Here is a 27869-nt window from a genome sequence, read left to right on the forward strand (position 1 = left end):
GGTTTAGGTATTATTATCACCAATACGTCATAGAGTAAAAATCTTTGTTTGGCTTGTTATCCAATCAGATCAGATAATATTAAATCTAAATCCAGTCAAAGCAAACTCAAGTACAATGGGTTTAGAGCAAAGGGAAATGTACAAAGTGCAGAATATGGTTCTCAGCATTGAGGTAGGATGGAATAATTGATGTCCCGTTCTAGGTACATAAAGTGTTTAAGTACATAAAGAGTAAAGATGTCAAAGGACATGGGGCGAAGAAAGGAAAATGGGGTTGAGAGGGAAAAATTGATCACCCATGATTGAATGGCATAGTCTAGATGGGCTGAATGACCTAATTCTGCTCCAATGACTTATGAACGTATTCCATGCCTATCCAGGTGCCTATCCAAAAGCACCTTGAAGCCCATTTTCATATTTGCCTCCACCACCATCCCTGGCAGCGCATTCCAGGCACTCGCCACCCTCTGTGTGAAAAATAAACTTGTTCAAGACATCTTTAAACTTTGCCTCTCGCACCTTGAAATTGTGCCATCTAGTATTTGATATTATCATCCTGGGAAAAAGGTGTGTAACCAGTGTATGTCTTATTTTCTGCATCACAATGGTAATTATTAGCTTTAAAAGTATTTGACATTTTCTAAAGCACTCAGAGATATCCTGAAAAGGGACATGACAAGTCAATTGTAAACACAAGATGTGCTATGTAGAGAGCTGTCAGGTTTGACTTCCACAGGCATTAATGCATATCTCATAAACCGAACATTTCCTGCATTTCATGCACACAGTTTAAAACCATCACCTGGTTTTGGTTTAGGTTTAGGTTTGTTATTGCCACGTAACACAATACAGTGAAAAGCTTTTAGGCTGTGGGCTCAAAAATATGTCTAGAAATCAACTTTCGTGACCCATGTCTCAGAACTACATGAAATTTTGCACAGATTTAGTTAAAACATAATTGAGAAGGAAGTCATAACTCGACAGTGCAAAACGTTGCACATTAATTAATTGAACTAATTAGAAAATTATATCGAAAAAGTAAGCACCATCTACTGTCCAATACCCATATTACATGGGGAACCTATTTACGTGTTGCAGTCTATTTAAACCATATATTATGATGATACCATATATATATATATTATGATACCATGTATATATCTATCTATCTATCTATCTATCTATCTATCTATCTATATCTATATATATATAAATATATATATTATTATATATATATATATATATATATATTATGCTATATCTATCTATATTACTAAATCTCTGATCTTGACCGCTTTTGGCCGACTCTGCTGCGATTTCCGAGAGAACGCCGCCACCCATGGCCGTCATTTTTGGCCACCTCGCTCAGAGCCCCCCTCCGCCGTATGAGTGCAGAGGATTTTTTCCGTCGATGAAAAATGAGAGAGATATTAATATTTTTACAAAATTCCCCGTTCTCTCTGCTGCCCCCACTGGCAGCAGGGGGAGGGACAATAAAACCAGGAAGTGACGTGCCTCACTCAGTCTCTGCCAGAACCAGGAAGTGAGAGGGTCACGGCTCACGGCTCTCTGACCTTCGAATAACACTGAAGGCACGTGGGGGGAGGCCCCCCCCCCCACTGGCGAGCAGTATTGGAATTCGTGGAGAGGTGGAATATTGCGTTGGTGACCAGCCCTCCCGTGTGATGCTGGGACCCAACGGGTCCCACTTAGTGTAGTATGTATATGTGTGTGTGTGTGCGTGTGTGTATTTGTGTGTGTGTATATATATATATATATATATATATATATATTCACAAGACTTGTGAATATGACTAATCATATATAATTATGTATAATTATTATATAAAAATAATATAATTATTATAATTGTGTGTGTTTTTTGAATGAGATTGCCGCAGAGATCCGGCTCCAGAACCAAACTAATTAAAGGGTGAGGACAGTTCCTCTGGGTTCCCCCATTTACTGAACCCCACTGACTGCCAGTGTGTAGAGTGGGGGTCACGGCCATAGTGGGACTGGGGTAGTACCAAGCTGGGGGAAGGCTAAGGCATCTTCCACTGACATGAAAATGCCTAACCCTAACTCGCCTCCGTTCCAGAGCTGCCCACGGCTGGAACTGGAGCCACTTTGGGACCGGCTGCGGGCTCCGTACATGCGGCCCGGCAGTACGTCCACCTCGGCCAACATGCCCTTCCGGGTCTTCGTGGTGATGATGGTGGGGAGCAGCACTGCCCTGCATGCAGTCCGGGGCTGCCTTCAGCACCAACATAGCGCCGGCTCCATCAGACCGCCCGCTCAATCACTGCAACACCAGCCTACCGACAGCCCGACCAACCACTCGCAGCATTCACCGGCCGTCCGACCACTCGCAGCAACCACTGGCGGTCGGGCCTGGCCCAACTCTCACCAGACACCGGCGGCCCGACAGCCCGACTGATCCTCCACAGCATCCATCGGTCTACCGACAAGCCCGACCAACAGACTGACCAATTAACCGACTGACTGACCCTAATGCCCCTGTCCCACTTATGAAACCTGAATGGAAACCTCTGGAGACTTTGCACCCCACCCAAGGTTTCCGTGCAGCTCCCGGAGGTTGCAGGTGGTTGCCGGAGGTTGCAGGTAGTGGAAGCAGGTAGGGAGACTGACAAAAACCTCCGGTAACCGCGCGGAAACCTTGGGTGGGGTGCAAAGTCCCCAGAGGTTTCCGTTCAGGTTTCCTAAGTGGGACAGGGGCATAACCCTAATCCTAACCCCAACTCTACATTTGTTATTCATCATTTTTATTTAACATAGATACATAGATCTCATCAACACCCCCAATTCTCCGGTCATCCATCCGCATTAAGAGTAATTCCTTAGTGGGTTTAGGGTGTAATATTGTCACACGTGCCGAGGTACATTGCAAAACTTTATTGTGCATGTTATCCAAACAAATCTCCTTGCATCCACTCTCTCTCCATCCCTCCCCCACCCTAGTTATCATATTAGTTTCAATATCGTCCTGTGGATTTTGACTATCTGTAAAACTCCTTATCACCTAGCCCACAGCCAACAATGGACTATTGTGTGCTCTACATTTCCTTGATTATCATTGCTTTTTGCGTATCTTCCATTCATTTGTCCCAAATATCGTCTATATCGCTCGTTCACCTTTCCCCTGACTCTCAGTCTGAAGAAAAGTGTTGACCCAAAACGTCACCTATTCCTTCTCTCCAGAGATGTTGCCTGACCGTTGAGTTACTCCAGCTTTTTGTGCCTGTATTCAGTTTAACCAGCTTCTGCAGCTCCTCCTTACACATACAGATCAGATAATACTAAACAGAAACACGATCAAATCAAACTCAAGTACAATACATAGAGCAACGAGTAAAGAGAGTGCAGAATGTCGTTTTCAGCAGGGGTGAATTGAGCAGTACCCTAGCTCATAGAAGGACTATTCAGAAGCCTGATAAAGGAGGGGAAGAAGCTGTTCTTGAGGCTGGTCGCACTTTCAAACTTCTGCTGGATGGGAGCAAGGAGAAGAAGGAATGTCTGGAGATTATGTTGGCTGCTTTTTCAAGGCAGCGTGAAATGTAGATGGAGTCAATGGTCTGGTCCGTGTGATGGACTGGGCGACATGTACGTCTCTCTGCAATTTCTGTAGGAAGGAACTGCAGATGCTGCTTTATACCGAAGATAGACACAAAATGCTGGAGTAACTCTGTGGGTCAGGCAGCATATCTGGAGAAAAATAATTCGGAACCTTCTCGAATCGTCACCTCTACTTTTTCTCTGGAGATGCTGCCTGGTCTACTAGTTATTCTGTGCATATCTTCTCTGCAATATATTGCAGGATCAAGAAATTGCTTGACTATTACAAATAAATAAGTGACTATTATATGTGGAAAACAGTGTGATTGAAACTGAGAGTGACTTCAGATTGGTTTGTGTTTCCAGGTTGACTTCTATTTAATTTTATTCCACACAACCTAAATGAGTATAAAAAGTGCCTGCTATTTCCATTAACATCTCTCTGTGTTACCGCCACTTATTTAATTAAAGAGAATGAGAACAATATTAATACAACAGGGGAAGAACAAGAGCATGAAGATCACATGTGCACACACCCTATCTATTCCTCTCAAGTTCTATGTTGATGGAACATAGCACAGTACAGCACAGTAACAGATCCATCGGCCCACAATGTCTGTGTCGAACATAGATAGATATGCCATTTATTGTCACTATACATGTACAGTGAAACTGAAAGCTGCTCGTACTCAGTGCATACATACAATTTAGCACAAAAAACAAGAAACAGAAAAAACAAAAAACAGAAGGGAGATGGGGGGGGGGGGGGGGAATAGGTGCACAAATTCTGCGGCACTACATACATATATACATATATACAGATGGAAGTCCGTGTTGGGCGGTGTAGTCAGTGCATGTGTGAATTTGAATTTGAATTTATAGTAGATATAATTCTCGGAAAGCAACTATTCCTGAGTCTGTTTGTCCTGGATTTGATGCACCTATAGCGCCTTCCAGAGGGCAGCAGGTCGAACAGTCCAAACGCAGGACATGATGCCAAATTAAATTTGATAGTATTTATGTATGGTATATCTGGTGTGTTTGGATAATTTGTAAAGCAAAGGCTTTCATTGTACCCTAGTACATGTGACAAAAATAAACTTAAACCTATTGCATATAAAAATAAACCTATTGAAAAAATGCCTACTTGTTAGTCATGTCAAAGTTCACAGATAACCAACCTGTTAAACGCCAACAGTTTTTGAATATTTGAGACTGTTCACTGGAACTTCATATTGTTTAGTTTAGTGTGGCACCAGGCCCTTCAACCCACCGAGTCCACGGTACACATCGATAACCCATTCACACTAGTTCTACTTTCTCATTCTACACCCTAGGGTTCAATTCACAGATTACACCTTACAGTGCAATTAACCTACAAACCCTCACGTCATGTTCATAAATTCAGAAATTATAGTAACAGAATTAGGCCATTCGGCCCATCAAATATACTACACCATTCAATAATGGCCAATTTATCTTTCCCTCTCAACTACATTCTCCTGCCTTCTCCCCATGACCCGTGACAGCCATACTAATCAAGAATCTGTCAATCTCCACCTTAAAAATATCCATTGACTTGGACTCCACAGCCGTCTGTGGCAATAAATTCCGTAAATTCACCACCCTCTGTCTAAAGGAATTCCTCCTCATCTCCTTTCTAAAGGTCTAAATGTCCTCCACTTTCTGGACTTAAAAGACTTTTGAATTACAGTCAAACAATACAGGCATTAATAGTTTATTATTATTAATGATTGCCTCCTACCAGCTGGGTATGAAATATTTATAGTAAACGTACAGCTTCATGGTAGAATCACTTAAAAAAAATGCACAGAAGGAGTTAATTTATTTTATCTCTCTCTCTGATGCTAGATGTGTGTTCATCTTTAAATATTTATAATTTTTCATTTAAAACCTACAAAGGATTTTATTTCCACCAAAATTATCGTGGAATGCATTCCCTTGTTCCAACAGTGCTCAACATAGATTATCTTTTTTGATCTAAATTGTTGGTCATTTTATTACATTTGTGTCACTAATTAGCCAGTAAAGGCAATGTTTTGTTTTGTTTAGTTTAGTGAGATAGCGTGAAAACATGCCCTGTAGCCCACCGAGTCTCCGTCGATCAGTGATCCTCGTACACGTACACTATCCTACACACTAGGGACAATTTACGATGTATCTGTCGAAATGTTTCTTACCAATTGCTATACTACCTGCCTCAACTACCTCCTCCGGCACGCGATCCATACACCCACCACCCTCGGTGTGAAAAGGTCGCCCCTCAGGATCCTATTAGATTTTAGAAACACGGTGCGAAAACAGGCCCTTCGGCCCATCAAGTCCGTGCCAATCAGCGAACCCCACACACAAACACCATCCTACACACAAGGAACAATTTACAATTTTACCGAAGCAAATTAATTTACAAACCTATACGTCATTGGAACGTGGAAGGAAACTGGAGCACCCAGGGAAAACCCATGCAGGTCATAGGGAGAATGTACAAAATCCATACAGACAGCACCTGTAGTCAGGATCAAACCTGTGTCTCTGACGCTGCAAGGCAGCAGCTCCAACACTGTGCCACCGTGCCGCCCCATTTGCTATTCACCTTATCAAAGTTATTTAAAGTTGTAAATACCTTTCCTGCTGTGCTTCTTCTGTTCAACCATCAGGCTATTAAACACTGCAACCTCCAAATAGGCTGCAAACCATATTCACTTGGGCGCATTATTTTTGGAATTTGCACTGTTATTGTTTATTTATTTGTCTGTTCTTTTTATATGTATACTAAACTTTTTTTAATCGTTTTTTTAATTATCATGGGTTTTACAGAGTACTATGTTTACATATCTGCTGTGCTGGTGCAAGTAAGAATTTCATTGTTAGGTTTCGGGACAAATGACGACAAAACACTCTTGACTTAACTTGACTTCCAACGGAGTGCTTCTGGTTTCAAGTCTTTGCATTCAGGGTCTGAGAAACTCACAGGAAATATTTATCTTGGAGTTTATAGATTCATAGAGCCATATAGCACAGAAACAGGCCCCTCGATCCAAGAAAGATACAAAATACTGAGCAACTCAGCTGGTCAGGCAGCATCTCTGGAGAAAAGGAATAGGTGACGTTTTGGTTCGAGATACTTCTTCAGACCGAGAGTCGGGAAAGAGAAACGAGACATATAGAAGGTAAATAGAACAAATTAACGGGAGACATGCAAAAAGCAATGATGATCAAGGAAAGATGGAACCCACAATGGACCATTTTTGGCTATGGGGTAGGTGATAATGAGTTATACACACAGTGAAACTTCGACCCAACTCTTCTATGCCAACCGTGATACACCATCTAAGCTAGTCCCATTTGCCCACGTTTGGCCCATAACCCTCTAAACCTTTCCTATCCTTGTATCAATCCAAGTACCTTTCTTAGGAAGATTGAAATATCTATTAATTAATGTTCACCCAGTTCAGGCACCTTACCATTGCAAAAATGAGTTAATTTTGTTATTGGTCTCAGATCTAAGCAACATAAGAGCATTCCAAGAAGAAAAACATAGCAGAACATAAATGAAACCTGCTGATGTTAGTTATCTGCTGCTATCTTCTTGAACATTGGGTTCAAATTGCAACGGCTTCAATCTTCTAGATAGTCTTCAGATCTAAATATACAGTACTTTGCAGAATATGGAGTACAGGATCAAAGAAAGCTTTCCTGCCGTGAATGCCGAAGAGCTTTCAAAGCCAGGATGTGACATAAGCCTCCTGAGAGTCCATAAAAACAACAGAACGTAGACCATCATCCACGACCTCCAGTGATAGCCACGACGCATATAAGTGCACAGTGACTTGGGAAAATACACGTTGTTCCATGATGTGCAGAAAATATTTAGTGTCTTTAGTTTTAGACATTTAGTGTTTTTGTGGTGTCATCTACTGTGAGTAATTAGAGCACCGTGTTTGTTCAACATCGCATCTTGTTTCTGTCTGCCGTTCATTCAACAACTCCAATTTTAGGTAAAATCTCATTAACCACCACCCCTCCCATCTTCCCTCCCCTGTGCTCCACCTGGCGTCCCACCTGAGTTTTAATAGAACAAAATGCAGCAGATTTACTCTCCTAATTATTTAATAGAGCACTCGTGCTTACAGATTTTATTGTTATCTAAATTACCATTTAAACTGGCTTTGTCTTTTATAGGTTGTTTTCTCCAATTAATTTGCACTCAATTACCTCAGTAAACCAATAAGGTGTAATTAGAACTATTGCTTTTTTTATTTAATTCTTGCAATGGTTAATCTCTTTCAAATAATTAAAACAGTACAAGGTGATTAACAGTGTAGAAATGAACTGCATATAATGATATATACCAAAGATAGACACAAAGTGCTGGAGTAACTCAGTGGGTCAGGCAACATCTCTAGAGAAAAAGGATGGCTGACGTTTTGGGTCGGAACCCTTCTTCAGCGACCTTCCTGGTATCGCCAGCAATGGATGCCTCGACAACAGTCTGTTCCTTCTTCTGTTGTTTGTTTGTTTGTATGTGTTAAATGTATGTTTTAGTGGGGAAACTTTTTCTAATCTCTTACCTCGGTGGAGATGCGATTTTAGACAGATCTAGGGCTATTCTTTACCTGTGGCTTGGCCAGTAATTATTTGTTTAACATTTAAACAGTAATTATTGGCTGGTTGCTTGACACACTGGTGTGGTGCGGTGCTGTGGATATGGAATGAGCTGCCAGAAGGGGCAGTTGAGGCAGGTACAAGAAATAACACTTAAAATACATCAGGTGGAGTTAGTGTGGATGGGATCTGCGTGGATAAGTTGGGCTGAAGGGTCTGGTTCCATGCTGTATGATTCTATGACTCTCTATGTTTCTATGTGTAATTCCCCCCTTGGTCACACTATAAAAAAACAGAACATAGCCTCTTGACTCTTTGCTTACTAGCTAACAGCTTGAGTTTCCAATGGCACCCGCAGCAGCCAGTGAGAGATGAAGCAATATCTGGTGCCGCAAGCTTTAACTTTGGCTGTGGTGTGATTTGAACGAGTGTGACATTTCGAAACAGCCGTTCCAGAGATGAAGCAAAGAAAAAGAGCAGTAATTGGAAATGCAGGGTGGAAAATAAGTGAGAGACTCCAGGCATTCTTTGTAACACACAGTTGGTTTAATGAAGAGAGTGTGGAACCGAGAGGCTGGAGGATGTTAAAGAAATGTTTCACTCAGTCACTGCTGTCACTGAGTCTCAATTCCTTGCTTTTATGTCACTGATGATGTAGCAGTGTTTAATAAAACAAATTCAGTGATAAAGTGAAAGACCCTGATTGCTACTGGCACTCTGATTCTATTTCATTACATGCCATCTGCTGCTTCAGTTTAGACTTTTAGTCATTAGAGATACAGCGTGGAAACAGTTCTTTGGTCCACCAAGTCTGCGCCAACCAGCAATAACCCCTTACACTAGTGCTATTTTCGAAGGATGAAGGGGTTCCTCATTGAAACCTACTGAATAGTATGGAACAAGTTGCCAGAGGAGAGTAACTGAGGGAGGTACTATCGCAACATTTATACAGGTACATGGATAGGACAGGTTTGGAGGGATATGGGGCAAATACGGGCAGGGAGGGCTAATGTAGACGGGCAAGTTACGCCGAAGGACCTGTTTCCACGCTGTATGACTCTATGACTCTACATGGACAGCACCTAAGGTCAGGATCAAACGCGGGTCTCTTGCACTGTAAAGTGGCAGCTTGACCAACTGCATCCCGACTTATATACGCAATGCTCTGACTGATAAAGGCAAGAATGCCATCTGCCTTTTTTATTACACTATCCAGTTTTTTTGTTACTTTCTGCAAGCTATGGCCATGCACCCTAAGATCACTGTCTTGCATCAATGTTCGTTACTGTTTTACTGCATACTATTCTCTTGTGTTTGACCTGCCAAAGTGCAAGTTTTCACACTTGCGTGGTTTGATCTCCATCTATCATTCCACTGCCCTTATTTCCAACTATCCTGCTCTGACAATCTTCCTTGCCATCCACAATTCTTTCAATTTTAATGGTGTCTGTAAATCTACTCTGCAACCCACCTGTATTTTCATCCATCAGTTCCATGAATCGCAATGAATAGAGGTCCCTGCAATGATCCCTGCAGAAAGCTGCTGGTCACAGACATCCAGTCAGAATAATAGTCCTCCATCACTACCCTCTGTCTTCTAAGAGTCATGTGAATCCCTAATTCTAAACATAACATGAACATTTTAGTACATTCAATTCAATAAATTTCAAGAGTCAAGCGTGTTTATTGTCATATGCCCAGAAACGGAAAGCAGTACTCTGTAAACACCATAATAAACAACTATATATATGCTTGTGGATGTGTCGAATATATATATATATATATATATATATACGCACACACACACACACGTACCTATATGTATGCATACATATACATGCACCCATATATTTACTTGTATATATACATAAGTACACACATAGACACAAACGTACATACTGTACATAGACACAAACAATAATAGTGCAAAGACAAAAGCAATGCACCCAAGTCGATGTAGTTTGGAACCTATTTGGAGGTTGTGGTGTTTAATATTCTGATAGCTGTCGGGAGAAAAGCTGCTCCTGAAGCTGGCTGTTACAGTTTTCAGGCTTCCGTACCTTCCTCCCGATGGCAGGAGTGAAATGAGAGCCTGACCAGGGTGGTGTGGGGGTCTGATGATGCTGGCTGCCTTTTTGAGGCAGCGTCTCCTGTCAATCCCTTCGATCGTGGGGATGTCTGAACCCGTGATGGACTGGGCAGCGCTCCCCATTTTTTTGCAATCTTTTGCATTCTTGGGCGTTTGAGTTGCCGAACCAGGCCGTGATGCGACCAGTCAATACGCTCTCCACTGTGCACTCGTCAAAGTTCAAGAAAGTATTCATTGACGTACCGAATCTCCTTAATTAATTCACATGGAATTCACACTCAGGAACAGTGGACAATGTGCTTTCATGTAGATGTATGTTAGTCCACTGATATTGCCATTTGTAATTTGTGGTTTATGTTTGACAGACTAACCGATTTTACTATTCTTCTCATCTCCAGATAAACAGAGATATTGAAGGAGTAAAGGAGCTGGTGATGCAAACAGTCTCAATCATGTCCTGCTTGTACTCTGGCTTGACTGTGGATCCATGAAGGAATTACTCGCAGACAATGATTGCTCATAGCATCGCTTCAGGGCACATGTGAGTAATCTTCATCTCATTCATTGAAAACCTGGCAAGCATTTGCCAGAGAGTTATGATTGTCATTCCCATTTGAAAGGTTAGAGATGTAAACTTTCCCTGCAAAAAAGTATAGCGCAAAATGATGGCATGCCGGTAGAGTTGCCGCCTCACAGCGCCAGAGACCCGGGTTCGATCCTGACTACGGGTGCTGTCTGTACGGGGTTTGTACATTCTCCCTGTGATCTGCGTGGGTTTTTTCCAGGTGCTCCTGTTTCCTCGCACACTCCAAAGATGTATAGGTTTGTAGGCTAATTGGCTTTGGTAAAATTGTAAATTGGCCCTAGTGTGTAGGATAGCGTTAGTGTGCGGGGATTGTTGGTCAGCTCGGACTCGGTGGGCCGAAGGGTCTGTTTCCGCGATGCATTTCTAAACTAAACTAATGTTTGTGCGGCGAACCAACACAACTTCATTCTCATCCCACTGGTATAAGTAAGCCATGGGTCGTGAAGAATGCAGATCAGAGGTTCTGCCTGAATCTTCCAGTGAGGGTTGTGCCTGATGCTGAAATGGCTGAAGAATGCTTTTTGTAGATGGGAATACAGAGCACAATTTATAGTCAGATCAGCTATAATTGTATTTAGTGTCAGGCTTATAGGACCAATTATGAGATAACCTCATCTTAATTTATGTTTTTAGACTTTACTTGAAACTTTAGAGATACAGCACGGAAACAGGGCCTTCAGCCCGCCGAGTCCGTGCCGACCATCGATCCCTGCGTACTAACACTATCCTACACATACTAGGGACAATTTACAATTTTACCAAAGCCAATTAGCCTACAAATCTGTACATCTTTGGAATGCGTGAGGAAACCGTTGCATCTGGAGAAAACCCACGCAGGTCATGGGGAGAAAGTAGAAACTCCGTACAGACAGTTCCCTTAGTCATGATCAAACCCTGGTCTCTGGCATGGCAAAGTAGCAACTCTACTACTGCACCGTGCTGCCTGTACATCTGCATGTTTCATAGAGGCACACAACCTGGAAACACGCGGACAATCTATCGTCCATTCTTACTCGTTCTACGTTGATCCATTTACTCATCTACTCCCTACACATTAGGGGGAATTTTTTTCATTTTGCAGAAGCCAATTAATCTATAAACCCGCACGTCTTTGGGATGTGGGTGAAAAGGGGAGCACATGATTTTTTTAGAGAATGTAAAACCGAAGTTACAGCCTGATCAGTCAAAATTTCATTAAATGACAGGTTTAAGGAACCAAATAGGAGCCTACTCTGGTCTTAATTATACAGAGATGTGCAGGGCAAGTTTTTTAGAGTGGTGGGTGCCTGGATATGCAGGGAAGAAAGGGGTATGGATCATGTATAGGCAGATAAGATTAGTTAATCTTGGCTTGGTGTTCAGCACAGACATGGTGGGCGAAAGGGCCTATTACTGTGCTGTATAGTTCTATGTTCTTTTGCTGTAAAAATGATAATAGAACAGAAAAAGCGCAAAGTGCTAGAGTAACTCAGTGGGTCAAGAGAAAATGGATAACATGGGAGAACTCTGGAGAACATGGATAGGTGACTTTTCAGGTTGGGACCCTACTTCAGACTGATTATAGTGGGGGGAGGAGGAGGGGGGAAAAAGCAGGAAGAGAGGAGGGGCAGGACAAAGGGGGGGTGGGAAGGGTTTCATAAACAGATGACCAAAGATGAAAAGACAGGAGTGAGACAAAAGGATTGAATAGTTATTAATTATGAAGGTAGAGGAAGGAATGTTGGTGGAGGGGAAGGGGAAAAATAGGTCCAGGTCCAGGTGGGGACTGACTCGAAATGACACATTTGCATGTTCTACGGAGATGCTGCGTGACCCGCTGAGTTACTCCTGTACTTTGTGTCTTTATTCTTCTAAACCAGCAACTGCAGTTCCATGTTTCTGCACTCTGATAATAGAACAATTCTATGCAATATTGAAATGGAAGGGAACGGGAAGGCAAGGTAATTAGAGGATTAGCTGAAATGCCAATAAACAACCAAGCCGTGCCTACCATGGGATATTCATTCTAAAGGTGCCCTCAATACCTTGCAAAAAAGTGATACATTAATGGTGCAATGCCCAGAACCCAAAAGCCATAAATCTAGACAGCAAGGCACAGCCAAGAGGATTCTTTATAAACCATTAGTCCTGCTGCCTAGGCTGATCACATGCAGAGAATGCTTACCCGCACTTCATTGTACCGGATGCCAACAGTCCAGTGAGTTGATAATTCAACCACAGTTGTCAGATGGACTTATTAGTAAGAATATCATCGACCAAGAACCCTTAGATGTCAAAGCACTTTAATAGCCTGGGCGGTAGAGTGGCACAGCGGGAGAGCTGCTGCTTTACAGCGCTGATGCCACAGCGAAAGGTTGGACAGACTTGAATTGTTTTCTCTGCAATCTCGGCGGTCGCTGGGAGACTTGAGAAAAGTGTATAAAATTATGGGAGGTATAGATAGGGTAGACAGTCAGAATCTTTTTCTCAGGTTTGAAAAATCAAACCTGAGGTGAGAAGGGCAAAGTTTAAAAAAGATGTGCCAGGCTAATTTTTAAAACAGAGGTTGGTGAGTGCATGGAATGAGCTGTTGGGGTGTTGGTTGAAGCACATACGCAAGTGGCATTTAAATGGCATTTGTATAGGCACGGATATGCAGGAGTGGAGGGATATGGATTGTGTGGAGATCGATAAGTGATGGTCTTGGCATCAACTTGTGTCTCCATTAAACAATATGTTAGTTTCCAGTTAGTTTTCTTTTCTTTTTATTTTCAACCGCGTTTAGATTTTAATTTAATTAGAATTTAATTTCTCCAGCTGTCTTGACGAGATTTAAAATCACTATTTGAACTATAGTGATCACTCTGGATCATTCACCTAGATGTTATAACACCATTTAAAAGGCTTTTGGACAGTACATGCATTAAAAAAAATGTTTAGAGGGATGTAGGCCAAATGCAGGCAGTTGGGACTATTGTGGATGTAAATGGCAGCACAGTGACGCAGTGGTATAGTTGTTGCCTTACAGGGCCAGAGATGCAGGTTCGATCTTGACTATGAGTGCTGTCTGTACAAAGTTTGTATGATCTCCCTATGACCACGCGGGTTTCCTCTGGGCGCTTGGGTTTCCTACCACACACCAATACCTGCAGGTTTGTAGGTTAATTGACTTCTGCAAATTCTCCCTAGTGTGTAGGATAGAGCTAGTGTACAGGTGATCGCTGGTCGGCATGTACTTGATGGGTCGAAGGGTCTGTTTTCATGCCGTATAAATTAAACTAAAACAAGGATGCGGCATCTTGGTCGTCATGGGCAACTGGGCCGAAGGGACTGTTTCGGTGGTGTATGACTATGACCCTATGATTGCCAGATTACTAGTCCAGTAATTTATCCACCATATTCCTCTTGGTAGCTTTTCTTTTTGACTTGGTGCTGAACAGTTGCAATGTTTTGGAATGACTCATTTGGCACCTCAGTATTATCTGCGTGCCAATTCATAATCTTGAAAGATAAAACCTCACACACTGTATTTACATGAAGAGAACAAATAGAATCACAGCTCAAAGACTTGAATGAGTCAACTGTCTACTTAACAGAAACACAATAAATGAAACAAAAGCTTAAGTTCCTTTCTTGTTTGGGTAGGTTAATAAGATGAGACGTTTTCTCTGTATAAAAAGAGAACCATCTTTGTAAACTGTGATCTATTCCAGTCGTGGGCTTTCTTAGGAATTTGACTGGGAAGAGTAAGGATCGTTTTATGAAGCAGCCGAGCAAAATGAGCAAGTTAGGATGTGCAATCCTTCAGCACACGGTTCCTTATCTCTGAAATCACGATTAAGTTCCTGTCTAGCCATGGATTGACGGATTTAGTTTTTAGTTTAGTTTAGAGGCACAGTGTGGAAACAGGCCCTTCAGCCCACCGAGTCGACCTCGACCGGCGATCCCTACACTCGTTCTATCCCACACACTAGGGACAATTTCCAGTGGTCCATTAGCTAACAAACCCGCCCGTCTTTGGGAAACCGGAACAGATGGAGACAACCCACGCAGTCGCAAGGAGAATGTGCAAGCTATGTATAGCCAGCACATGTAGACAGGATCGAACCCAGGTCTCTGAGGCTGTAAGGCAGCAGCTCAACCGCTGCACCACTGGGCCGCCTTACAAGAGTTGATATATGAATGGCAAACCATGTAACAGTGCAGCACAAGGTACGCGTTTGGGGTTGAAATTAACAGCTGTTGGACGGGCTACAGCGAGACTGCTCCCCCTACAGTACACTTGGATTCAAGATGTTTGACACTGACACTGGTTATAGAGCAAAGAGCACAGAACACAGAAAGTAGAACATAGAACATAGAACACAGAACATAGAACCTAGAACACAGAACCTAGAACACGGAACACAGAACACAGAACACAGAACATAGAACACAGAACCTAGAACACGGAACACGGAACACAGAACATCTGAAGAAGGGTTTTGGCCCAAAATGTTGCCTCTTTCCTTCGATCCATAGATGCTGCCGCACCTGCTGAGTTTCTCCAGCAATTTTGTCTACCATAGAACATAGAATACAGAAAATAGAACACAGAACATAGAACAGAAAACACAGAACAGAAAACACAGAACATAGAGCACAGAACATGCTGTATCTCTAAACTAACTCAAAAATACTTTCTCCATAGAATGCAAAAAATCTGATGCCCCCATGTGCACTGATGCAAGTAATTAGATATCAGAAGATATGGATGGTTTCTCTGGGAAATGTAACGCACAATATTAGCAACATCCATCAAGATGTACAAAAGTTCCAGTGCAGAACACGCAAAAATAAGGAAGGGCTGGAGTTATTCACGCCTGTTCCACCATTCAATAGGGTCATAACTAATTTGATCTTGACCTCATTCTACGCTGAGTCTGCCTTGGCCTACGCGATCTCCCGGTTGCCAAATATTTAAAATCCACTTCCCATTCCTATGCTACCCTTTCTACCCTGGCCTCCTCCCTTGTCAGAGTGAGGCTACACAAAAATTGGAGGGACTTACAACCCAGCGGTATGAACATTCATTTCAAGTAATTCCTGCATTCCTCCCCCCCCCTCCCTCCCTGTCGTTTTCCTAGTTCCACTGTTCGCATTCTTGTATCCCTGTCATTAGTATGTTTCCCCAGCCAACAATGGGCCATTATGGACTCCACCCTTCCTGAGGTCATCTGTTCCAGGCCCTGTTTTCTGGCCTTCTGCATCTTTCAGTCTAAAGAAACCTTCCGACCCGAGACGTCACCGATTCCTTTTCTCCGGAGATGCTGCCTGACCCACTGAGCTACTCCAGCATTTTGTATCTATCGTTGGTATAAACTGTGGTTCTTTGTTTCTACACATGACTGATTCGATGTTAGCCTAATTTCCATTCTCTTGGCCTCTTCTCTCTAACCCGCGACTCTCCTAACTTGCAGCCGAATAAATTGAACAATTTGCAATCGCTGCGGTTTCAGTCACACAAATTATCTGAGACAGGGATGGGAATATGCAAGGACATCACGCTTATTACGGCAGGCGATAGAGCAATCTGCACAATGACCCAGAAAACATGTACTGAGGAGCAAAATTCTGACACAGGAGAGTGCAAAGTTGCAGGTGACGCAACACCTGTCCTTATCCCTCCTCCCTCGACTCCATCCAGGGTCCCTGACAGTCCTTTCAGGTGATGCAGAGATCTACGTGTATCTCCTTCACATCATAGAAACATAGAAACATAGAAATTAGGTGCAGGAGTAGGCCATTCGGTCCTTCGAGCCTGCGCCGCCATTCAATATGATCATGGCTGATCATCCAACTCAGTATCCCGTACCTGCCTTCTCTCCATACCCCCTGATCCCCTTAGCCACAAGGGCCACATCTAACTCCCTCTTAAATATAGCCAATGAACTGGCCTCAACTACCCTCTGTGGCAGAGAGTTCCAGAGATTCACCACTCTCTGTGTGAAAAAAGTTCTTCTCATCTCGGTTTTAAAGGATTTCCCCCTTATCCTTAAGCTGTGACCCCTTGTCCTGGACTTCCCCAACATCGGGAACAATCTTCCTGCATCTAGCCTGTCCAACCCCTTAAGAATTTTGTAAGTTTCTATAAGATCCCCTCTCAATCTTCTAAATTCTAGAGAGTATAAACCAAGTCTATCCAGTCTTTCTTCATAAGACAGTCCTGACATCCCAGGAATCAGTCTGGTGAACCGTCTCTGCACTCCCTCTATGGCAATAATGTCCTTCCTCAGATTTGGAGACCAAAACTGTATGCAATACTCCAGGTGTGGTCTCACCAAGACCCTATACAACTGCAGTAGAAGCTCCCTGCTCCTATACTCAAATCCTTTTGCAATGAAAGCTAACATACCATTCGCTTTCTTTACTGCCTGCTGCACCTGTATGCCTACCTTCAATGACTGGTGTACCATAACACCCAGGTCTCGCTGCATCTCCCCCTTTCCCAATCGGCCACCATTTAGATAATAGTCTGCTTTCCCGTTTTTGGCACCAAAATGGATAACCTCACATTTATCCACATTATACTGCATCTGCCAAACATTTGCCCACTCACCGAGTCTATCCAAGTCACCTTGCAGTCTCCTAGCATCCTCCTCACAGCTAATACTGCCCCCCAGCTTAGTGTCATCCGCAAACTTGGAGATATTGCCTTCAATTCCCTCATCCAGATCATTAATATATATTGTAAATAGCTGGGGTCCTAGTACTGAGCCTTGGGGTACCCCCACTAGTCACTGCCTGCCATTGTGAAAAGGACCCGTTTACTCCTACTCTTTGCTTCCTGTTTGCCAGCCAGTTCTCTATCCACATCAATACTGAACCCCCAATGCCTTGTGCTTTAAGTTTGTATACTCATCTACTGTATCCGCTGTTCACGGTGTGGGCTCTTGTATATCGGCGAAACTAAACGCGGACTGGCCGATCATTTCGCTGAACACCAATGCTCCGTGAGCCTTGACCTATGCAATCTGCACTATGACCCAGAACAAAATTCACTGAGTGCAGAACTCTGCCACGCTATGCTCCACTGTCAATGCCCAAGAATCTATTATTTTAGTCGCACGCATTAAGCATGCTGACTCACCTAACCTCATGGGAGGTTTCACTCTTGTCTTTCTCATGTCATCATTGTGATGGCTTTCGTTATCGCTTATCTTGTGCAGATTAAGACACACCTTGATTAGTACAGGTCAGAGGTTATGGGGAGAAGGCAGAAGAATGGGGTTAGGAGGGAGAGATAGATCAGCCATGATTGAATGGCGGAGTAGACTTGATGTGCCGAATGGCCTAATTCTACTCTTATTCCTTATGGCCTCTCACAAAGCTAAATTTAGCCCAAAAGAATTGCAACTATCCACTTTGGAATCAAGTGCAGACTTCACAAGAAACAATTCAAGAAAGAATCTTGAACTGCTGCCAATATTTAGAATGTTTTCACCTGAAAACCACAGCAACAGCTCTATTACGGATGAATAGGCTTCAGTCATAGTCATACACCGTGAAAACAGGCCCTTCAGCCCAATTTGCCCATGCCGACCAACGTCCCATCTATACTAGCACTAGTCCAAGCTGCCTGCGTCTGGCCCATATCCCTCTAAACCTGTCCCATCCATGCACCTGTCCAAATGTTTCCTAAATGTAGTGACCTGCCTCAACTACCTCTTTCGGCAGCTCGTTCCACACACCCAGCAACCTTTGTGTGAAAAAGTTAACCTTCAGATTCTTATTAGACGTCAGAGATACAGCATGGAAACAGGCCCACTGAGCCCATATCGACCACTAGCACTATCCTGCATATTAGGGACAATTTATCATTTGTACCAAAGCCTACTATTGTATAATTTTAAGAGGCTTCAAAGGTGTTAACACAAATATGAATTGTATGAATAGATGAACAGTGACAGGCAGGGAAAACCTTCTGTGGAATCTGCTCTGAACACATTCCACACCTGCTAAACAAACTGGGCAGCACTAATGCTGAATTTAGTTGGTGCTTCGGTGCCATGTTGCAGCCATTATTTGGCCAATTTATTAGCCCGAACTCCTCAGCTGATGTGATGAGTTTGGTCATGGATCAACCTAGGCTAAAAGGCAGATGGAAATAAAGTGGCAACGTGACAAAGAACAAGAGCAGAGGTAAAGATTAGAAAGCTTGTATAGCTATCAATTAACAGTGACCCAAACAAAATATATTCTACAACAGATAGATGCATGAATGCTATCAAAATGCACACAGCAGGATACACAGTAGTTCAGCTGTAGAAATGGATTGACAAATGGCAGATGGAGTTTAATCGAGCAAATGTGAGTGTTGAGAGGTCAAATGTGAGGGGAAAATATTTAGTTTAGTTTATTATTGTTATGTGTAGTGTATAGGTATAATGAAAAGCTTATTTACTGCGTGCAATCTAGTCAGCAAAAACACCACACATGACTACAATCAAGCCGTCCACAGTGGACAGATACAGGATAAAGTGAATAATGTTTAGTGCAAGATAAAGTGCAGTAATGTCTGATTAAAGATGGTTTGAAGATCTCTAATGAGTAGATGGTAGGTTCAGGACTGCTATCTGGTTGGTGATAGGATGGTTCAGTTGCCTGATAACAGCTGAGAAGAAACTGTATCTGGAGGTATGCATTTTCAAACTTATTTTCCTCTTGCCTAATGTGCGAGGAGAGTAGAGGGAATGACTCGTCCTTGACTAAGCTGGTGGCCTTACTAAAGCAGCATGAAGTGTAGATGGAGTCAATGTAATGGAGGTTAGTTTGTGTAATGATCTGGGCTATGTCCACACATCTTGCAGTCTTGAATGGAGCAGTTCCCAAAACATGCTGCAATACCAATAAAATGCTTTCTATGACGAACCTGCAGAAGTTGGTTTGTTACAGGGTGACGCCCGGTTAGGGTTAGGGTTAGGGACCACAGATGGGCTGTAAAATATTCTTCATACAATGCATGGATTTTAAACATTAATATATTAAAATTAATACAATAAAATCAATTGTGCAACTGTGGGAACGGGAAAGAGGGGGGTGGAGGGGAGATCAGTCTACACTCACTGAATCTATCCCTGTGAAAAGTTATAGAGACAGTGATTGGATCTGGAAGCGGATCAATACATCTATAAATAAAACTGAACGTCTCGGACATCTTTTCATTTGGACAATTGATTTTATTGTATTAATTTTGATATATTAATGTTTACAATCCATGCATTGAAGGAAGAATATTTTACAGCCAATCTGTGGTCCCTAATCCTAACCCTAACCCTAGCCCTGGCCCTAACCCTAGCCCTAACCCGAACCCTAACCCTAGCCCTAGCCCTAACCAGGCATCACCCGCAGGACAGCATACTTCAGCATGAATGTCATACAACTAGTCGGTTTTATGGGCGTTAAGCCTTCTGAGGAAGTAAAGTCGTTGGTGTGCATGCTTCGTCATTGTTTACAACACAGCGATATGAATGATAATCTCATCTTCCTCAGCCAACAATGGGCCATTATGGACTCCACCCTTCCTGAGGGCATCTGTTGCCAGCCCTGTTTTGTTTTCTGAAGAAGGGTTCCGAACTGAAACATCACCCATTCCTTTTCTCCAGAGATGCTGACTGACCCGCTGAGTTACTCCAGCATTTTGTGTATATCTTCAGTCAAAGACAAGAGGCTGGGAAGATTCTTTGGGGTGGCACAGCGCCACAACAGTAGAGTTGCTGCCTCACAGCCCCAGAGATCCACGTTCGATCCTGACTGCGGGTGCTGTTTGTATGTAGTTTGTATGTTCTCCCTAGATTTTTGTTGGGTTCTTCGGTGGCTTCCGTAAATTATATCTAGAGCTTAGGATGTTAAAGTGAGATAACATAGTACTAATGTACAGTGAACAAGTATGTCAACCATGAACACTCTCTCCAAACCAGGAACTACAGATGCTGATTTGCAATAAAAGATACAAAGCATTAGAGTAACACAGTAGGTCAGGTACTACTACAGCAGAACATGGGTAGGTGACCTTTCGGGTCGGGACCCTTCTTTAGACTGATTGTGATAGAGGAGATGGAGAGAACTGAAAGGGAGGAGGGGCAGGACAAGTCAGGTGAGCGATGGGTGGATAAGGTGAGAGGGGGGGGGGTTGACGGGTAGATAGTTGGACAAAGGTCAGAGACAAGAAGACAAAAGGTGTGAGAAAGAAGAGAAGAAGGGCAAATTGATAGGTGTGACTTTAGACTTCAGAAATACATTGCAGGAACGGGCTCTTGAGCCCACCGAATCTAAGCTAACCAGTGGTCGCCACGGACATTAGCACCATCCTATACACTAGGACCAATTTACAGTTTTACCGAAGCAAAATTAACCTACAAACCTGTCATCTTTGGAGTGTGGGAGGAAACCAAAGCACAGGTTTCAGTGGTTACAGGGAAAACATACACACTCCATACTCTTTTTTTTTCTGGGGGGAAGAGAAAGGACTGGGTGATTGAAAAATAAGTGTGGATTGGGAAGCTTGGTTGTGACTGAGGTGGCTGTTGAAAGGACCATCTAAGCTGCCTCCACAAGTAATCAAGCTCCAAATACTTCATATCCCCACGTTATCACCTCCTCCACAGCCAACAATGGACCACTGTGGGCTCTTTGGTCAAGGGTGCTGGCTCTGTTCTGTTCTGTATGTTTTCACACTTCTCCCCTTTTTCACTCTCCTCTGGCTCTCAGTCTGAAGAAGGGTCTCGACCCAAAACGTCACCTAACCCTTTTCTGCAGAGAAGCGGCCTGACCTGTTGTTACTCCAGCATTTTGTGTCTATCTTCGGTGTAAACCAGCATTTTCAGTTCCTTCCTACACTCTTATCTAAATGCAGTAATATAGCAGCATAAGATTAATAAAGTCTGAAGAAGCGTCCCTACCCGAAATGTCACCTTATCTATTTTCTCCTGTGATGTCGCCTGATCCACCGAGTTACGCCAGCATTTTGTGTCCATCTTTAATAAAAATTATCATCAAAACTAATTTCTCCAAACACAATATTTTCCACTAAGTAATAGTTAAAATAGTTTTCTCATCTTTTGATCTCTGAGCAACAGTTAATCATAACACTTCAACTTGAGACTGCACCAAAGGCCATCTATCACTTGCCGTTCTGTTGGAAAAAAACCCTTAGCCCAGACAACTGGGCGGCAAGGTGGCGTAGCAGTAGAGTTACTGCCTTACAGCGCCACAGACCTGGGTTTGATTCGGAGTTTGTACTTTCAGAGACGTGACCTGTGTGGGTTTTCCCGGGTGCTCCGGTTTCCTCACACACTCCAAAGACATACAGGTTTGTAGGCTAATTGACTTTGGTAAAATTGTAAATTGTCACTCGTGTGTGTAGGATAGTGTTATTGAGCGGGGATTGCTGGTCGGCGCAGACTCCATAGGCCAAAGGGCCTGTTTCCGCGCTACATCTCTAAACTAAACTAAATTAAACAACAAAATTATTTTTTAAATCTCTTTGGCTTCTTTTGACATGCTGACATATAAAATTTTATATAACATCTACGATTCATCATATCTCGGCAAACTCTCTCTGTAGAGCTTAATATGGAGAGGAGAGGAAAACCAGCCCAAAGCCTGTAAAGGCCAATTTTCGACAAAACACCATCCCACTGGTTCAGGGCTTTGGTTAGATGTTATGTGTGGTTTGCAGTTCATTGAATTATTTATCTTTTAAATTATAGTTCACATATCTTTTTGGGTATTTGTAATAAAAGAGAACATGATAAATTACAAACTTCTCACTTTGTAAACCAAAAGAAATAAAAGTGGAGTTAAATTTTAGGCACACGGAACTGCAGAAGCTGGTTTACATTAAAAGAGATACAAAGTGCTGGAGTAACTCAGCAGATCAGGCAGCATCGCTGAAGAACATGGATGGGTGACAGTGGTGCAGCAGTAGAGCTGCTGCCTTACAGTGCCAGAGACCGGGGTTCGCTCCTGAATATGAGTGCTGCCTGTACGGAGTTTGTAAATTCTCCCCATGACCTGCGTGGTTTTTCTCCAGGTGTTCTGGTTTCCTCCCACACTCCAGAGACATACAGGTTTGTAGGCTAATTGGCTTTGGTAAAACTGGCTCTAGTGTGTGGGATAGTGTTAGTGTACAAGGATCGCTGGTCGGTTCGGACTTGGCGGGCCGAAGGGCCTGTTTTTACGCTCTACCTCTATAGACTAAAGTAAAGTCTAAAAACTCAGCAGATCAGGCAGCATTTCTGGAGGACAGGGATAGGTAATGTTTCAGGTCGTGATCCTTCTGCAGTCCGAAGATGTCCCGATCTGAAACATCCCCTATCTTTGTTCTCCAGAAATGCTGCCTGCTTGACATGCTGAGATACTCCAGCACTTTGTGTCCTTTTTTAGTTTTACATTTTGGCTGAAGGACATTTAGTGGTCATATTCCTCGCATTTTGCATTCATTGCTTTTTGATATATTTGTGGCATATCGTCAAGCAGCATGGAAGATGTAAAGCACTTTTAAACATTTTAGATCAAAAATCAATTTTGCTGATGTTAAAATGCAAATCCTTACATCTTCAAATAATATTCCTCTGTCTGTTTTTGCGGAAGGCAATAAAGTGATGCTCCTGGGAATAGAATGTAAAAGCCTTGCATTTAAAATTCAAGTGGTATCTGCTATGTTAGTCCAGTTCTAATGACAAGCTGAATGATATGATAAACTCTCTTGTTATTTTACAGCTACTGTATCATGCCAGGCTGCTCGATGTATAATGAATGTCCCAGGACTAGGTTGAGCTGCTGCAGTTTAATCTGGCAAGACTAGTCAATCAAATTGTTGGTAAGTTTCTTGTTACTTTTCCTTTTTTTTAGGCAGCATGGTGGTGCAGCGGTAGAGTTGCTTCCCTAGAGCGCCAGAGACCCGGATTCGATCGGGGCCACAGGTCCTGTCTGTAAGGAGATTCTCCCCGTCTCCTGCCTGGGTTTTCTCCGGGTTCTCCGGTTTCCTGCAACGCTCCAAAGACGTGCAGGTTTATAGGTTAATTGGCTTCAGAAAAAATTGTAAATCGTCCCTAGTGTGTAGGTTAGTGTTAGTGTACGGAGATGATCAATAATTGGCATGGACCTGGTGGGCTGAAGGGCCTGTTTCCCCTCTGCATCTCTAAATTAAACTAAACTATCTTATTGTTTCCATGGGGCAGCCCAGGAAAATAATGCTATCACCTGATTTTTCTAAACATTTCTTCTCAGGTTGATAATAACAAACATAATTCCGCTCAACCAACTTGGGCCACAGGGATATACATTTCCATGGCTGTGTTAAAATAAATATTCGATCCTCACTCTTGGTTCCACTCAAATTGTCAGGTTAAAATGACCTTTCTTCATGAATGTTGCAATGTCAGGCTGTTGTTATCTTGCATGCATTGTCTGAATAGGTGGCAGAGGCAGCTGCAACAATGAATCATCAAATGGAAATAGAGTCATAGTCTTACAGCATTGAAACTGTCCCCTCGGCCCAACTTGCCCACGCCTAACAACATGCCACATCTATCTTTTCACCCAACCTATTCCTTCTCTAATTTCTTCTCAGGTTGATAATAACAAACAGAATTCTGCTCAACCAACTTGGGCCACGGGGATATTAATTTCCATTGGTGTGTTAAAATAAATATTCGATCCTCGCTCTCATTTCCACTCAAATGGTCAGGTTAAAATGACCTTTCTTTATGAATGTTACAATGTCAGGCTGTTGTTATCTTGCGCATGCATTGCCTGAATAGGTGGCAGAGACAGCTGCAACAATGAATCATCAAAGGACATGGAGTCAGAGTCATACAGCATTGAAACTGGCCCTTCGGCCCAACTTGCCCACGCCTACCAACATGTCCCATCTATCTTTTCACCCAACCTATTCTTTTTCTCCAGAGTTGCTGCCGGACCCACTGAGTTATTCCCTTATTTTGTGTCTATCCCCATCTGCACTAGTTCCACCTGCCAACGCATGGCCCATAACCCTCTAAACATGCCCTGTCCATGTACCTGTCCAATTGTCTCTCAAATTTTACGATAGTACCTGCCTCATTTACCTCCTCCAGCAGCTCGTTCCATACACCCACCACTCTTTGTGTAAAAAAGTTACGTCTCAGGTTCCTATTAAATCTTTCCCATCTCACCTGAAACTCTTGTCCTCTAGTTTTCGATTCCCTTTCTCTGGGCAATAGACTCTGCGTTTACCTGATCTATTCCTTACATGATTTTAAGCACTTCTATAAGATCACCCCGTCATCCTACTTCAAGGAATAAAATTCTATCCTGCTCAACCTCTGCTTATAGATCTGCCCCCTCTCCCCCTTAGTCCTGGCAACTTCCTTGTAAATCTTCTCTGCATCCTTTCCTGCTTGACAACATCCTTCCTTTCACATGATGACCACAATTATACCATGGTGACTAAAACCAAAATACTGGGATAAAATAGTTCTCTAGGGTGTGAGGAAAGAGCAGAGGGTTGAGAATGGGCACACAAGGAACTGGAAATGCTGGGATCTTTAAGACAGGTACATGGATAGGATAGATTAAAGAGATATGGGCCAAACGCAGGCAGGTGGGACTAGTGTAGATGGGACATGTTGGTTGATGTGGGCAAGTTTTGGCCAAAGGGCCTGTTTCCACGCTCTATAACTATGGCTCTATGACATTACACGTTCTTCCCACACTGTCTGAGAAATTGATTTTTAATGGCTCAAGCACAATTTTGGAGATTTGGCAACCATTGATCCCCTAGTACAAAGGTAAATGATTTGAATTGTGTGCTTGATCCCACATCCTCCTGAATGAACTGACTGTGATTCTACACCATTCCATTAGCTTAATTAAATCCACAGCATGACACCTGTGAGATTGGTTATATTGATAGATACAGCATTGAAACAAGCCTTCGGCCCACCGGACACACACCGACCATCATTCACCCATTCACACTAGTTCTTTGTAATCCCACTTGTGCATGCTCTCCCTACGCACTAGAGCCAATTTACAGAGGGCAATTAACCTACAAACCCACAAACCTTTGGGATGTGGGAGGAAACCAGAGCACCCGGTGGAAACCCACATCAGGAAGAACCTACAAACTCCATGCCGACAGAAGAACCTACAAACTCCATGCAGACAGCACCTGTAGTCAGGATCAAATCCAGGTCACTGGCAGCTCTACCAGCTGTGCCCCTGTGCCACCTTGCCACCCTATTTGCTACCATTAGGTTTACGAGAATGATTCCAGGAATTAGTGGGTTAGAATATGATAAGTATTTGGCAGTACTGGTCCTGTACTCGCTGGAGTTTAGAAGGTTGAGGGAGGACTTCATTCAAACTTCCAGAATAATGAAAGACATATTGGAAAGGATGTTTCCACTGGTGGGAGAGTCTAGGACCCAGAGATCATAGCCTCAGAATTAAAGGGCGCTCTTTTAGAAAGGAGGTGAGGAGGAACTTCTTTAGTCAGAGGGTAGTTAATCTGTGGAATTTATTGCCACAGAGGGCTGTGGAGGCCAAGTCAGTGGATATTTTTAGGGCAGAGATAAACAAATTCTTGAATAGAACGGGTGTTAAGAGTGATGGAGAGAAGGCAGGAAAATGGGATTAGGAGGCCTGGATTGAATGGCGGAGTAGACTCGATGGGCCGAATGGCCTATTTCTACTCCTATAACTTGTGAACCATTTGGTGCCACCACTATCAGCATTTTATGCATCGCCTTTCATTGTTTCAAATACCACTTGAGTGTAGAGATCTTGGCCGACACTTTGATTTTGCTTTGTTAAAGATGCTTTGATTTGGTCAAAGCTGAGTAGACGCAGGTAGTCCTTAAAGTTCCCATGAAAATGTGATGTAGATGTATTCTGACCATCATTATTCATTGTAGAATTCATTGCCACAGACGGCTGTGGAGACCAAGTCAATGGATATTTTCAGGGCAGAGACTGTTAGATTTTTGAGCTGGGGTTATGGGAAGAAGGCAGGAGAATTGAGTTGAGAGGGAAAGATGGATCAGCCATGATTGAATGGTGGAGTGGACTAGATGGGCCAAATTCTGGTAATTCTGCTCCTATAACTTATGAATTTATTACCCCCCCCCCCCCCCCCCCCCAAGCAAAACTGGCAGATATTTCCAAGCATTTCTCTCAAATAAAATATCCCAAATGTCTGAAGAAGGGTCTTGATCTGAATCGTCACCCATTCCTTCTCCCCAGAGATGCTGCCTGACCCGTTGAGTTACTCAAGCATTTTGTGTCTGTCGCCCCAAATCAAAGCACTGACCACACTTCAACAACTCTTCACTGTTCATGTATCACTTCCGGTTACCCTGGCACTGTAAAGGGTGCTCAAGAGGTACAAGCCTGGCTTGCCTGATTAGTGACCACTCAGATCAAGTAAGTAAGTAAGTTTATTGGACAAGTATTCACATACAAGGAATTTGCCTTGGTGCTCCACCCACAAGTAGCAACATAACATACAGTGAGATACGAATTACTCAGAAAACACTAAGCATTAATAACAATAAAACATTAATGATAAAACACCATTGATCAAGCATGTGAACCAACAAAATACCAGATCAAAGGAAGGCTACAGATTTTTGGCTGTTGAGTAGAGCAACTACTCGTGGATAAAAACTGTTTTTATGTATGGCTGTGGCAGCTTTGACAGTCCGGAGTCGCTTTCCAGAGGGAAGTGATTCAAAGAGTTTGTGGCCAGGGTGAGAGGGGTCAGAGATGATCTTGCCCGCTCGCTTCCAGGCCATCAATGTCATGTCTGCCTGAATTCATTTCATCCAGTCTCCTCTAGGCCAGAAGGGTCAGTAGAATCTCACTGTAGGCCTGGTTTGACCTTATCTATCGTTTACATTTTACAGCTTCTCAGAGACCTCGTTTAGCCAGAAGGCTGTACATTCTATTCCAAGGGCATCTCTGGGTGCCCTTGTATTTCTGTTTCAA

At 42.9% G+C, this 27869-nt stretch overlaps 1 protein-coding gene across 1 annotated transcript in view; it reads left to right on the forward strand.

Annotated features, from left to right (window-relative positions):
* Positions 1 to 27869, forward strand: part of LOC129699608 (muscarinic acetylcholine receptor M3-like) — a 174233-nt gene that overhangs the window by 76270 nt on the left and 70094 nt on the right. The window contains 2 exon segments of the mRNA XM_055639561.1: positions 10690 to 10832; positions 23619 to 23718. The gene's annotated coding sequence lies outside the window, so the exon portion shown is untranslated.

Source organism: Leucoraja erinacea, chromosome 8 (genome assembly GCF_028641065.1).
Source record: "Leucoraja erinacea ecotype New England chromosome 8, Leri_hhj_1, whole genome shotgun sequence".
Taxonomy (NCBI): domain Eukaryota; kingdom Metazoa; phylum Chordata; class Chondrichthyes; order Rajiformes; family Rajidae; genus Leucoraja; species Leucoraja erinaceus.